The sequence below is a fragment of the Equus caballus genome, chromosome 4 (genome assembly GCF_041296265.1).
Source record: "Equus caballus isolate H_3958 breed thoroughbred chromosome 4, TB-T2T, whole genome shotgun sequence".
Taxonomy (NCBI): domain Eukaryota; kingdom Metazoa; phylum Chordata; class Mammalia; order Perissodactyla; family Equidae; genus Equus; species Equus caballus.
This window is the reverse complement of record NC_091687.1, coordinates 5,941,646-5,955,342: the sequence shown is the minus strand read 5'-3', so window position 1 is coordinate 5,955,342 and position 13,697 is coordinate 5,941,646. Positions and strand designations below refer to the sequence as shown.

At 51.9% G+C, this 13,697-nt stretch overlaps 1 protein-coding gene across 13 annotated transcripts in view; it reads left to right on the top strand.

The window, feature by feature from the left end:
• Nucleotides 1-13,697, top strand: part of ATXN7L1 (ataxin 7 like 1) — a 219,103-nt gene that overhangs the window by 159,462 nt on the left and 45,944 nt on the right. For 2 of the 13 annotated variants that reach the window (XM_070265429.1, XM_023638865.2), the window contains exon 1: nt 7,589-7,707. The exons of 8 other annotated variants lie outside the window; for them this stretch is intronic. The gene's annotated coding sequence lies outside the window, so the exon portion shown is untranslated. Of the gene's footprint in view, nt 1-6,591; nt 7,708-13,697 lie in introns of those variants that run through there. 3 more of the 13 variants (XM_070265428.1, XM_023638866.2, XM_070265426.1) reach the window with 3 other exon arrangements.

Sequence of the window (13,697 nt, the reverse complement as noted above, 5' to 3'; positions counted from 1 at the left end):
GATTGGTTCTGCCCACCCCACACTCAGTGGGAAGCCCAGGGTCTGGCAGGCTCCCGTGGGGTCCTGGAGTCTGAGGGAGGACCAAGGCATCCAGGCAGAATTTGGAAATGGAGTGGATCCGTGTTGAAAGGCAGCGTTGGGCCAGATGGTCCGAGTCGGTTTGGCAAAGCTATGAACATGTTGGTGGCTGCCTCGCTCTGCCATTAGCCCACTCACCCCCACGGTCTTCTCTTTTTCTGGAACCACAGCAGTGACACATACATTCAACAGAACCCACAAGGGTAAGAGGCCAAAGGAGAAAGTAAGCTGAGAAAAGGCGTTGGTTCCTCCGGGGCTGTGGCACGGAGTCCCGCAGTTCCAGACCAGCCGCTTCTGTGCCTGGAGGCCCTCTCACTCTCAGGCTCCAGGCTGGCTGGATTTGCCCGTCATCCCAGATGTGGAGACCGTCCCGCCTTGATGAGGAGGCTGCGTCCGATCTACGGTTATGTCAGAGGTTAGGAGCCCCTTGTCTTCTGCCCCCCGTACTGCCCTTTCTGTCCCTTGTCCAGTGAACATGAACAGTTTTTAGGTATAGCAATTGTATTAATTTGCTAGGCCTGTCGTAACAAAATACCACAGTCTCGGTGGCTTAAACAACAGGAATTTCTTTTCTCACAATTCTGGAGGCTGGAAGTCCAAGATCAAGGTGCCAGCAGAGGTGGTTTCTCCCGAGGCCTCTCCCCTTGGCTTGCGGATGGCTGTCTTCTTGCTGTCCCTTTGTGCACCCACACCCCTAGGGGCTCTTCCTTCTCTTACAAGGACACACCGGTCCCAGTGGATTAGGGCTCCACCCTAAATGGCCTTGTTTGAGTCTAACCACCCCTTTGAAGACTATCTCTGAATACAGTTACATTCTGAGATGCTGGGACTGAGGCTCCAGCATATGAATTTGGGGGGAACACAGTTCAGCGCGTCACACCAAACAGCTAAGCCTAGTCCTGCCTCGACTCTGTTAAGGAGGAGCATCAGACACTACAGTAACCACGGCGATGCGGAGATTCATCTGTGACTCATTCCTGCACATGTGCGTGTCTAGAACCAGGCGCCGTCTCTTTGTCTGGCTGCGTAGTCAGAGGAAAGACAACGAGAGAAAGAGAGAATATATTTGAGAGTCACGAGAGAGGCTGAGTTCGCTTTCGTGTGTCCTGTGATGATTCTCAGCTGACTTCAGCAGCCCACCTGTCATGAGGGAGACTGTTACACGGGTAGGTTGAGTAAGGTAGCTTGGGGACCAGCGGACTCCAAAAACCATCCGACGGAAATTATCATCTTCTTTCCTGGGCCTCTTCTTGCCAGTGCGTTGCTGGGCAAACTCCCTGATGTGTTAATAGGTTCATTGACATGATCCGCAACGTCTTGCCAACAATTTTATACATCTATATATATCTTCACAATCTGCCGTCAGTGCTCATTCCCCCTGGAACTTGGGAAACGAACCTTACACGGACCAGGAAAGGAGAATCTAGCTCCTATTTTAACTGCTGCCCTTTTTCCGGGGGCTTATGGTTGGCCATGCCGATTCCTCTCTCTCCCTCTGCCCCTGCTGTGGGACCTCTTTGAGGAGGCAGATGTCCTCACATGAGACCAGAACAGGGCTTCTGGGGGCCTGCCCTGAGGATGTCAGAGCCAAATGCCTCATGTTCTTAGAAACTGCCCTTCAGAACAGAAACCCAAGGATTGGTTGGGGTCAAGCCTCGGGGGAACTAAAAGCAGCCCTCCCAGCCCTTTTTATCACCGGCAAATCCCCACTGCAGGTTATTCGGGTCCTGGTCTCCACCAGGTGACGATGGAGGGACAGTGTGCTCCTGCAGGCTGGTAGGAGGCCCATTGCCCTTTATAAGCCAGCCTGGGTTTTGGTCTGCTGCGAGGGGTCAGGAATGGGCTCCATGGGGCAGTCCAGCTGCTCTGGGCTGAAAGGCCCGCCTTCTGGCAGCCTGAGCACGTCTATAGGGGCCTCCTGGGTTTAACAGTGGGGCTTCTGCCAATGGAAGTCGTATCTTGGAGTTATTTATAACAGTAATAATTGTAATACTCTTCTTTTCTGTTTGCATAGCCTGACTCAGCTTTTAAACCTCTGTTGCTTGTCTGATCCCATTGACTCCTCCCAGTAGCCCTGGAGGGGGCAGGTATTGTTAACCTTAAAGCATGGAAATTCTGGAAGGAGGGCCAGGATCCAGACTCCCGGCTCTTGAACGCCAGTGCTCCTATTGATTCCAGCTGCCTCGTGTCTGTATTTGGTTGCTGCTAAGGAGAGAAGTTTGGGAATTAGAAAAACAGGTTTCTTCCTTCTTCTTAGAGTTCTCGTCAGTTATGAAGGTGAATTTGATCGCTCACTGTGTGCAGTGCATTGCTCTGAGAGCTTTATGCCTCGTGGTTACAGCCACTGGGGAGGGGAGGGCTATTGTTAGCCCCACCTGTCAATCACCCATGAGATCCTTACTAAGGAAGAGGAAGAAATGTGGGCCAAGGCCACACCTGCTCTGAATGGCCAACGGTGCTGTTCACAGGTCACTGTCACACTGGGGGATGTATTGCGTTGCAAACTTGGCCCTGTCCTCTTCCACATTATAAATGAGGATTTGGAGGAAGAACGGTGTTGGTGGCAGGCTTATCAAGTTTTCAGGTGGCAGATTTGAGAAGGAGAAGGAAAACGTTAATGAGTCAGGGCCCAAGAAGATCTCCATAGGCCAGAGCAGTGGACTGAATCCAAGAAGATGACATTTTTAGAGGACACCTGTGGATATGCGGCTTGGCAGCAAAATGACTTAGGGGGGATGCAGCTATCGGAAGTAAAAAATCTAGATTGGCTCTCTAGTTGCATTAATAGGAGAACGATGTCCAGAACAGACAGCGAGGAGCCGCTCAGACCCCATCTGTAATGTTCTGCCTTCTGAGTTCCACGGTTTATGGAGGACGGTAGGCGCTAAAGAGAAGCCAGAGACCAGGAAAATAGTGAAAAGGATGTTTTGTGAGGAGTGGTTTAAAAAGATGTCTGAGGGTGTCTCGCCTGGAAAAAGAAATTTTGAGAAACAAATGTTTGGCAGGGTGTGGCATGGGAGGGGAATTAGACTGGTTCAAGGTGACAACCTCCCCCAACCCCCCCAATACCCCCCTCCCCCCACAGCAGAGATGGGATTAGCCATGGTGCCGTCTCACCTGGTGCACTCGGAAAGAATCGTTGCTCCCACTCTGGGACCTGCAGTGGAAGAGGCTGGACAGCCCCATGGCTGGAGAGCTGGGGAGGCACCAACAGCCCCAGGAAGGGGGCCAACAGGGGTTAGCAGAGAACGCTTAGCTGTGGAGTTTTTTCTTGCCTGTTGGGAGTCTGTTTCTCTGTCCCAGCTTCAAGGTATAAGACCTAGGTCCCTTTGGTGGAAATGACGATTCCATCATTGGAGTGGCCATATCAGGGATGAGGACCTGGCAGAGGGGAGCTGTGCCTCAATATTCCGCTTGTAAATAGCTAGTGCAGCTTGCCTGGGTGTGTGTGTGTGTGTGAGTGCGTGATATTGTTTAAAACAAACTAACATTTCTTTGTGGACCTGAATTGGCCGTGAAGTTTGGGAACTGCTGTCTTGGGGGCGTGTCTGCTGTCTCCTGCTGGCCGCCTTAATGACCATAACTTAAAAGTTACCTCCTTTAAGTGATTCTAAGAAGGGTTTTGAAGGTAACTCTCAGTTATCCTGAAGCTGATTATTCTGTTTGTGGATTGTCCTGGCCCTCACTTTCGGCAACTTTTTTTTCCAATTCGGGTGAAATTTGTATAACATAAAATTACCATTTAAAAGTGAACAGTTTGGTGGCATCTAGTACATTCACGGTGTTTTGCAGGCACCACTTCTGTCTAGTTCCAGATGTTTTGTCACTCTAGAATAAACCCTCGTACCCACTGAACACTTGTTTCCCCTGCCCCCTCCTCCTGGTTCCTGGCAACCACCGGTCTGCCTTCTGTCTGTGTGGATTTGCCTTTTCTGGACATTTTGTATAAATAGAATCATACAATATGTCACCTTTTATAGCTGGCTTTTTTGATTTGCATAATGTTTTCTAGATTCGTCCATGTTGTAGCAAGTGTCGGTACTTCATTCCTTTTGATGGCTGAATAATGTTCCATTGTATATATGTACCACAATTTTGGTTTGTCCATTCATCCATTGATGGCCCTTTGGCTATTGTGAATAGTGCTGCTGTGCACATTCACAAGGATCTGTTTGAGTCCCTGTTTTCAGTTCTTTCGGGTCTATATATCCTAGGAGTGGAATTGCTGGATCATATGGTAATTCTGTGTTTAAGTTTTTGAGGAAACACCGTATTGTTTTCTGTAGAAGTTGTACCATTTTACGTTGCCACCAACAGTGCCCAAGGGTTCCAATTTCTCTACATCCTCGCCGACAGACACTTGTTATTTTCCGTTTGGGTGGTTGTTTTGGTTTTTTTTCATATATAGCCATCCTGGAAGGTATGAAGTGGTGATTGCGTTGTGGTTTGATTTGCATTTCCTTAATCACTAATAAAGCTGAGCATCTTTTCATGTGCTTGTTGGCCTTATGTGTATCTTCTTTGGAGAAATGCCTGTTCAAGTCCTTTGCCCATTTTTTAATTGGGTTGAGGCTGCCCATTTTTGTATTTAGAAAGAAGATTCAAATGTCCTGCTCCTCAGATCCTAGAGTCGTATAAGTATTGCATCTTATTATCATAAGCCACCTCCTTGCTGAGAACTGAGGCCACCTACTTATTCTCTGGGCACCTGAGGTGAGGAGAGAGAACAGGGTGAAAGAGGCAGGGGAAGGAGCTCCAGAAGGGCCAGACGGCCCTGGGAGAGCTGGCCCCCAGGAGCTGTCCGCATCTCTGTCCTCCCGGTTGTCCTGGTGCCCTCAGCAGGCAGACTGTAGGAGAGCTGCTCACACTTGTCTCTGGGAAGACTCTGACTCCCGGGCCATGGGGCCTGCCCTTTCATCTGTGTTCCTTCTAAGTATTGCGACATCCAGCGGCCCTCCTCTTGACATTCCTCCCGGGGCGGGGGCGGAAGTGTGCCCCTGAGCCCTTGACCCGCTGGCCTAGGGTCTAGAGGACAAGGCTCACAGCCTTACCGTCAGGAGCAGACTATTTCCCGCCAAAGCTGCAAATGCCAGGGAAAGGAGGGCTGGGTCAGGTGGGCGGTCCGGTCACGCCCCCTCATCGCCCCCCCCCCCCCCCCCCCCCCCCCCCCCCCCCCGCCGCTGGCTCCACTGCAAAGAAATGGAACCGTGAAAACCACTTCTGCTTTGCCAACCGGCACGGCCCCCTCCCAGCCAGAAACGGATTCATTCTCCTTCATTCTGGGAAGAAAGTCTGCGACAAAGAAAGGGAAACCAGGAACCTAGGGACCCTGAATAGCTCTCCCACGGAGACTCCCTCTCTGGCTTTGGTTACGTTGTTCAGCTGATGAAGGGATGGTCCCCACCTGAGACGGGCTTACGTGGCAGGGTTCGTGACGACGCCGTCCTCCTCCCCACGGTGTGAAATTCTCCATAAGACCCATACTTCTGAGTACTGGAAAGTTTTTCTCTTAAAGGTCTGTTTTTATTTTTCCTTACTAAAAGCCATATACTCCTTAGCCAGGGTTAACTTAATTTATCAGATAACAGTCAGATTTTATAAAGAAATGTTGCATGAAACAGGAGCCATCCTAGTAGAAGAAGAAGTTGCCCAAAGCACGCTTTCCCGCTGCGTTCGTTTTAACTGAGGTGAAATTCGCATAACAAAATGAAGCATTTTAACACATACATTTCAGTGGTACCGAGTCCATTCACAGTATTGTGCAACCGGCCCGTAGTTCCAGAACATTTTCATCACCCCAAAAAGAGACCCTCCACCCGTGAAGCAGTGACTCCCCACTCCGGTTTCCCCCAGCCCCTGGCAGTCACCAATCTCCTTCCTGTCCCTGTGGATTCACCTGTCTGGATATTTCACATCAGTGGAATCCTACAACACGTGCCCTTTTCTGAACCACTGTTTTTATTGGATTCCACGCCTCCCCCCACACACACACAATCTACTATCTCTTGCCAAGATCAGGGAATAAACTTTCTAAATATCGAGAACAAATGAAAACTCCCTGTTGACTTAATAGTTAACATGTCCCACAGAAGTATTTTTCAGTCTTTATGATGTCTCTGTTCTCTCCCAAGCATGGTGCTGGGTGGTGCGGTGGACTCTGCCCATCGGGGGTGACAGGCCCTGAGGGGACGGGCAGCAGGAAGGCCTGAGGCTTCTGCGGGCTGCCCAGGACCAGCCCCAGGCGGCCAGCGGCTCTGGGCCCACGCAGCTTGAGTGTGGCCATCATGCTGTGGGGCTGCAGGAAGCCCCCGGCCCTTCCTGAACGGTGACTGCTCAGCCCAGCCTCTCAGGAGTCCACTGCCTCTGGTCGTGCTCTGCGTGTGTGGTTCAGGAAAACCCAAGTTCATCTGCCAAATTCGGGATACAACCCTGGCTGTTCCGGGCTTTTCTTTCTGCCTTTCCCTAATCGCATCTGGGCGTGCTCTCTTAAAGGGGAAGTGGTGCGTTCTGACTGGCCAGGGCCCTCAGCCAGGAGCCAGGAAACGGTCGCGGCGTCGCGTTGCCCGGTGTGTCACTGGCTCAGCCTCCTTATCCAAACGGCAAGGCTGTCTCCCCGGGATGTGTAAGTGTGAGTGCAGGGCACGTGTACCGCCCAGGATGGCGCGGGGCTGGGCCCAGGTCACGGAGGAGAGCTGCTGGCAGGCGGGCCGAGCATGCTGTCAGGCCACCATCCGAGCGTGCAGCCTGCCCGAGGTGGAGCCCAGGCGGGCTGTGGGCCGGCCCTGACCTGGGCAGGGCTGCAGTGCCTGCCTGCCGAGTGGGGCGAGCGGCTGCCTCCAAAAGAGGTCAGAGGAGGAGAGGCTGGGTTGGGGACCAGTCTATTTTGGACGGTCCTTCTGGAGGCGCAAGCCTCAGGGCCTGGTAGGAGTGCAGTGGAAATTTTTATAGCACACCTCTCATCGCACCAGGGAGCCAGCTGGAAGGGACCTCCCCGACTTGTCACCCCCACGTCTCTGCACTCACGTGCAGCTCCAACAGCGCTCTGTGCATTTCTCCCCTCGGAGTTTATTCCCCTTTGTCATTTTTAGATGTAATTTGTGTTGAGAAATATTTCAAGCCTCTTTTACCCAAACTTTAAAAATTGCTTGAAACTGGCTACCTATGGGCTTCCCTCCCTCCGATCCGTGGATGGTCCTCGGTCCCGTGTGTGCACCCACGGAGAAATAAAGGGGAAAGCTCACACACACTCACGTGCACGGTGACACACACACACTCATGCCACAAGTGAGTGACTACTGGTGGCAAAAGAGACCTTGCTATATTTTAGACTCCTTTCTGCCCTAGGTGGTTGTTTGTAGGGTGGCAGTGGTTGACCTTAAGTCATATAAAATCTTTGTTTTCACCGAAATGATTCAGACCTTTTGCTCCTAAAGAAAGGGGGCAGAGGGAAACAGAAGGAGGCTAGAGAAGGGGAAAAAAGGCGTGTGCCTCTGTACGCATATATTGACAGGGCACAACCACACCCTGTTTCAAGACAACTTCCTGTTTGCCACTGCCAACTGCCACTCCAAGGAGAACAGAAATGGTTCCGTTATTAGTGGCGGCCGCGGGACCGCGACAGCCTGTGGGGTGAGTGCTTCTGAGCGGCGCTGTGAGCTCTGCAGTGACTGGAGATTTTGCACGTTCTACTGGAGGGGCCTCCGGCCCTGTGCTCTGGGAACTGGAGGTACAGAGAGAAAGCAGGCAGCGGGGACCTCTCTTTACTCAGCCTGGGTTCCTTGAGCAATGTGCTCCCGTAGGATTCTTGGAAATGGAATACTTTTAATTCAGGGGCAGGGAGAAGGCAGAGAACTCTCCACTTAGGTAAGCTACCGCTTGTGTTTGTTAAAAAGCTACATTTTCATGTATCAGTGGAACTCGTCTTAAGTGCCCACTGTGAGTCGGCACTGTGGTGGCCACCTGCCACGGGTCACCAGCCCTCCCAACACCTGTTCCTTCAACAGTGAACACGGTGAGTGCCCGTTAGGGCAAGACTCTGGGGAAATGTCGGGGATGAAAGAGTGAAAAGACACCTGCCCTGCAGGTGCGTCCAGCGACAGGACGCCCAGACCAGTAAACCAGCAATTACGACGTGTGACATGTGTCGAGATGGGGGCCTCAGCGTGCTACAGGGGCACCTGCCCATTCGTCGCCCTTTGACGTGGGCATCACTGGTCCCGTTTTATAGGTACGGAAACCAGGGCTTAGGGGGTTATTTGCCCTGGTCACAGAGCTTATGAGTGACAGCTAAGATTTGAGCCCAGATCTTTCTGAGTCCACAGACAGCAGTGTCTGGTCCACATTTCCAGTGGCTCTCCACGCTAACGCGGAGCATGAGAATCACCTTGGGACCTTTTAAAAAATACAGGTTTGGGGACTCTGGTGCTACTGTCCCAGGAGTGAGGAGCCCTCTGCTGCTCCCGTGGTCCCTGAGTTGTGTGTGTGGCCTGGGCACCGTCTCCTCCTCATGCGTCAGGATCCTCCCTCTCTTGAGGCGTGGACTGGGCAGGCCTGTGACCAGACAGCCCTTTTTATGCACTTAGCCCCAGGCCTCCAGGTGAAGGCCACTGGTGTTGCCTCAAGACCGTGTTGGGAAGATTCAGTCCAGCTGTTCAGGCATTTTAGATACAGGGAATCCCCGTTAGTGTATCTCCCCCCCCAAAGATGCCCCAGCCCATGCCTCCCCACCTTGCCCAGCTCCCAGCTGCCGCCGCACCTGTCCATTTGGTGCCCCTGGGGCAGGAATGATGTCGGCTGTGCCGTTTTAAGGTAGACGCTAACAGCTTATCCTAAAGCTAGGAGCCTCCAGTTTTCACCGAAGCTGGGTCGGCTCCTGTGTTTAAATCCGTGCGGTTTGTGCAGTGGGTGTGTTGGGTGGTTGTGGCGGGAGGAGACTGACGGAGAAGTTAATGCCATGCAGGTGGCACTCTTTGTCAACCCCTCCGCTCCCGTGAGGCTCCAGACACACGGGCACAGCTGGGGCTGTAAAAGGCCTGGTACCATGGAGAGAATCGCGGTCCTGGCTGCGGGCAGAGTCTCTCCCAGCAGCTGGGCTGTTCTCCGGCTCAGGTCCTTCAGGCAGCCGCTCAGGGTGACGGAGTGATGGCCGGCCTGGGATCTGGGGAGTGTCTCCCACCCTCAGGGAACGCTCTGGCGATGACAGTGTCCATCCTGCCGCCACCGTTACATCCTAGTGCCTGGCACATGGCGCATACCAAGGAAATGCTTAAAAAATTAGTAAACGAAGGAGTGAAGGAGGTTCGACTCTAACACAAGTTTCTCTCCTTCCTCCCTCTGTACGTGCACCTATTTTCTCCCTTTTGCCCGCTCTCATTAGGGGTGTGTTAATGGTGGTGATGCTGTTGCTATCTTTTTTGTGTGTGGACTTACATGACCTAACAAAAACAGAGCCCATTAAGCAATCCATCCTACATCCTTCCTTTTTCCTCATCAATCTCTGTTGTATATTCGTGTATATAATATCTGTGTCAAATGTTTTATGGTTTTATAAAGTGATGATTAGCTTTTACGTGTTATTTGTGATATTCTTCATTTGCTCGTGGCTTTGGGTGTGCTATTTCGCGTTTTCTTAGATTGAGACAACCCTCATACCTGTCGTTCTCGATCGTTTTATTAGAGATCATTCAGGTCGACTGTGGTATTTTTACTACCGTAAACAGTGCTCCTGAGAGTATCTTTGAACTTTTCTGGGGGGTGGGGCGCGGATGTTTCCTTGAGTCTGTTTTCCAGACTGAAATCACCAGATTCCCAGATCAAAGGCTGCGAACGCATCTGGGTTCCTGTTATTATCGCCAGGCCCCCTCTCCAGAGAAACGTCAACCCTGAAGGTGCCCCGTGGTGTGTACGTGCTCTCATTTCCTCGCCGTCTAGCTTTGCGGTGGTTTCTTTCTTTTAGCTGCGTTAGTGTCTAGTGAGGGCACCCCTGGGGGCTGGTGGAAATGTCTCAGGGCCCTGGAAAGCCCCTGGGACTGCCCAAATCCTGCCCAGCAGGGGTGATGCCAGAAGTTTGCTCCTTTCGTATGATAACCAAGAGAAGAGCTGTGGGAGGGGGAATGCCACCGAGGGGAGAGGGAAGGCGGATCCCAAGTTATCTATCTGCAGGGCTGCGTCCCGGGCCAGCTCAGAACATGAGAAATGCTTTGTCAGGACTCGTCAGAGAAGTTGTGTCGCTGAAGTGTAGAGAGCAGAGGGCATCCCAGCAGGGTGGCCTGGTGGGAAGGGCGTTGGCACCGGGGCCAGGCAGGCCTGGGCTCTCCTCCCAACGGCCAAGGTCTGCGTGACCTTGGTCTTGTTTCCTCGTCTTGCTGAGCTTAGTTTCCCCATTGATAACAAAGAGGCTAGCAGTATCACCTTGTGGGGTGTGGGGTGGGTTCCTAGAGCTAGTCGGTGTATAAGCAACTTGCACAGTGCCTGACAGGTCGTGGCCCTCGAGGCATGCGGCTTCTCTTCCTGACGGAATGGATGGGCGCAGAGTGACCAGAGGCCGGAGAAGCCAGCCCAGCAGCCTGGAGGGATCTGACAACTGAGTTCAATGAGCACAGAGGCCAACAGCTCACACTGGCATTTGCCAGAGTGCCCAGGCAGCGCATGTGACCGGCAGTGGGTAGGACGTGAAGCGGGTAAAGACGACCTAGTGTGACCTCACTGGTGACCAGCAGCCGTGCTTTAAGGAACACCGCCCCAGCCGCTCAGACCCTAGTACCTTTTAAAGAAGGTCTCTGGCCTGAGGAGGGAGTGGGTGCCCCAGAGGAGCTCCCAAGCCTCCTGGCTCAGGATCTACAGGGCCCGGCCCTCCTGCCACCATTGCCTGCCATCCTCTCTTCACTTTCCAGCATCTTCATTTCCTCCCCTGCTGAGAAGGGCTGATTGGGTATCCCTCCTCCAACCACCAGGTTACTAGCTTTAGTGTCAAACGGCAGTCGTGGCAAACGAGACCGCAGGCTCAGATTCTAGGCCCGGCTCCTCCACTGAATAGCCTTGTGGCTTCAGACACGTTTCTCAAAGGCAGTCTAGTCTGCCTCAGTTTCCACAGCTGTAAACTGGGGGAACGCCTTCCTCCCCAAGTGGTCACACGACACAGCTCACGTGGTTCCTGCGTGGCTCCCGCGCCGAGGTCTGCGCTCTGCCCTCACCCTCCAGCCCCAGTCTACTTTCGGAGGCAGGTCCCTTGTTGTCCTTTAGGGAGAACGTCCTGACTGCAGCTACTAAAGCGGAGAGAATCCGCCCATAAATCAGAACCTGGCTATTGAATTGCCAGGCACCTGTCCTTGGACGTGGGGCCTGAGACCCAGCATTGTCAACTGAGAAAGACAGGTGCCAGCTGAGGTCCCAGTGCACTGCCACCACCGTGGCGGGCCTCAGTGACCGTGGCACTGGGAGGCTGCTGGGGGGGGATCGGTCCCTTCAAACCCATATTGGAAAATTCCCAACAAGAGCTTTCTAAAACTGGCACAGGGAGCCCCCTTGGGCGTTGGTGGCCAGCCCAGCCATTCCTGAGGAGTCTGTGTGGAGGTTTTACATGCAGGACATTGATGCTGTGAGTATGAAAATATCTCAGCGAACAAGCACAGGGAGGGAGGAGGAGGGTTCCGAATTTTTACTGAAATGGAATCGCCTGAGAACCTACTGGATTTGCCCTGCAGAGAGCAAGGGGCGAGGCCTCTGGAGACACCAGGGCTCCCCACCACTGACAGAGATTTTAGAATGCCGAGAGCGAATGTGTGCAAGCCCCCTGCTTGTCTGGTCTCTGGGATCGTGCCGTGGGGTCACCCCCGGACAGTGAAGGCGTGTGTGGTGGAGCAGCTGGTCTCAGAACAGCCAGCTGCTGAGGCATGGTCTGACTTCCCGTGGTGGAAACGCAAAAACGTAAAAGGATTTGGTTTTTCATGTCTTTGGTCCTGGGGTACCCAGCTCTTTGGGGTTGAGGTCTCAGGCTGTGGCATGGGGCTGCTGATTGGTACCTAAAAGCTGCTCAAACACCTAAAAGGTGTTTCTGTCCTCTCCCTGGGGGAGTCAGGTGCCCTGCTGGAATGCCTGTACATGGGGGGGCAGGGGGATCTTCCAGGCTCCCCATGTCCCGTGGACCATCTTCCGAGATTTCAAGGTGGTAGAGCTCGGAGTTAAGACCACAGGCTCTGAAGACATCCCCAGATCTGATATTTCGTAGCTCCATGACCGTGAGCATCTCTGAACCTCAGTTTCTTCACCTGTAGAATAGAGATGATGATTATACCTCTCTGGGTGTGGTAAGAATTAAATGCTGCAAGATAAATGAAGTGTTGCGTAGAATGCCTGGCGCGTAGGAAAGTCTTGATAAACTGTTATTACTGTTGGCCAAAGGACAGAAGGAGTGAGACCCGACACTGAGGTTGTTGTTGATGCAGTCGACACGGAACCCTGCACACGTGTTCTGACTGATTTTGTGTTTTCCCTTTAGTCGGTAAGTGGCCCTCACATTCAACATGAGCAGAAGAGATTGGTTTGGTCTTTCTGCCACATAGTCTGGAAAGAAAGTGTTCTGAGAGCTATAGACTATTGCAGACTTTCGTTTTGGGAACTGTACCTCAAAGAAATAATTCTAAATCGCTTTTTTAATAACTTGTAAAAAAATTTTTGAAAAGTCAGACAGTAAGTATATAGTAAGAGAGTAGCTAAATAATTTACGGCATATCAAAGAGAATATTACGTAACCGCTTAAAATGACCAGTATGTGGGAATTAGAAATGCATAAATAGAATAATGGTGAAAAAGAGTATCAATTGATTACAGCTTGTTAGTGCTTCTTGTACATTAACAAAGAATGAGAAAATGTGGAAGGAAAGTCCTTTTCTCTAAAATTGCTTCAGCCCTTAAAATAGTTTAAATAGTGATTAAAAAACTGCAATGTTCTGTCGACTCTTTCTGGGCCGAGCAAATGGAATTAGAATAATTACAGGATCTACCTAACGCAGTCCTTTGACCAAAAGAGGAAAAATGAGGAAGCCCAAAGTCGGTGAGGGCTTGTATCCGAATGATTGTGCTGTGAATCTGGAGCGCGTAGCCGGAGGCGTTCCACCTGCATGGCCACATCTGCCTCCAACAAACCTAGACCCTGACTTCTCCTATCACCAGCCCACCCACCTCTCTGCCAAAAGACAGAACCGCGCAGGTTATCCACAGGCGGGGCTTCACAGACCAGAGAAACATAGGTTGAGTAGGAATTGGATCTTTCTAAAAATCTGTTCATGCTGCCCTGCCCAGGGCATCAGGTCCACCCATTTTCAAAAGCTTAGCCGAGGGAAGAGAAAGGCTCAGCTCCTGGGTGAGGTTCTGATCGCTCTGACACGGGTTCCCCACTTTGAATTCTTTACTTTTTTTTTTTTTTTGAGGAAGATTAGCCCTGAGCTAACATCTGCTACCAATCCTCCTCTTTTTTGCTGAGGAAGACTGGCCCTGAGCTAACATCCATGCCCATCTTCCTCTACTTTATATGAGAGATGCCACTATGGCATGGCTTGACAAGCAGTGCCTAGGTCAGCACCCAGGATCCAAACCTGCGAACCCCAGGCTGCCGAAGCGGA